This window comes from Fukomys damarensis, unplaced genomic scaffold, assembly GCF_012274545.1.
Source record: "Fukomys damarensis isolate Sample0158 unplaced genomic scaffold, DMR_v1.0_HiC HiC_scaffold_27, whole genome shotgun sequence".
Lineage (NCBI taxonomy): Eukaryota > Metazoa > Chordata > Mammalia > Rodentia > Bathyergidae > Fukomys > Fukomys damarensis.
This window is the reverse complement of record NW_022900939.1, coordinates 33,086,305-33,087,118: the sequence shown is the minus strand read 5'-3', so window position 1 is coordinate 33,087,118 and position 814 is coordinate 33,086,305. Positions and strand designations below refer to the sequence as shown.

Genomic DNA, 814 nt, shown 5'->3' with positions numbered 1-814 from the left:
GACACGGGTTAGGGCAGCGGGACAAAGGCTGGGATACTTACTGGTCACCCCGTGTCTGCAGGCAGCGGCCCACGCCGCCGGGTGTGGTGCTTTCTAAGGCACAGGGTGCTCAGCGTACGGTAGAGCCGCAGAGGGTGGTGTAAGACACAAATCCGCCCTTTTTTTATTTTTTGAAGACAGATTATTAAATATATTTGTAATGGACTCACAGGGACTTATAGGAAAAGTCTCCTGGCAAGAAGGACAGAGCTCTGGAAATTCTAATTGCTTTTGCTTATTTTATTAAACTACTATGTTTTCATAGTATATCTAGATTCATGACTTTCATATTCCTTTAGTAAATTGCAGCTTCTATCGCCACATAATTTCTCTTTGTAGCTTACGCAATTCTTCTCATCCTAAACTCTACCTTTTCTGATAGCACTATTGAATTCTTAAATTAATTAGCCATTTCTTGCAAGCTCTTGGCCTACCTATTTTTTTCCAGTATCATTAGAGCATTTAACCACTTTTTAAACCTGGTTCGACAGAATAGGGTTCATTCACATTTAGAGTAAAACCTCCATGTCTGATTTTATTCCTTTTATTTTACACTATATATTTTACATGCTGTTTCATCTTTTCCCTTCTTTTCTTTTGTTGGCTTAATTTTCCTATTTCCTCTTTATCTTTGTGTGAGTGTGAGAGTTCAATTTCCAGAGCACCCACCACCAAAAGCTTTCTGTTATACCATTATATGAAAATGTACTTTTTTCCCAACAAGCCTGTCTACAAGCTGGGAAATGGTTTATTTCTTTTTTTTTTTTTTTTTTTT

The 814-nt window shown here is 37.7% G+C and overlaps 1 protein-coding gene across 3 annotated transcripts in view; it reads right to left on the bottom strand.

The window, feature by feature from the left end:
• LOC104853110 (contactin-associated protein-like 3) overlaps positions 1-814 on the bottom strand; it is a 239,552-nt gene that overhangs the window by 3,524 nt on the left and 235,214 nt on the right. The window lies entirely within an intron of this gene.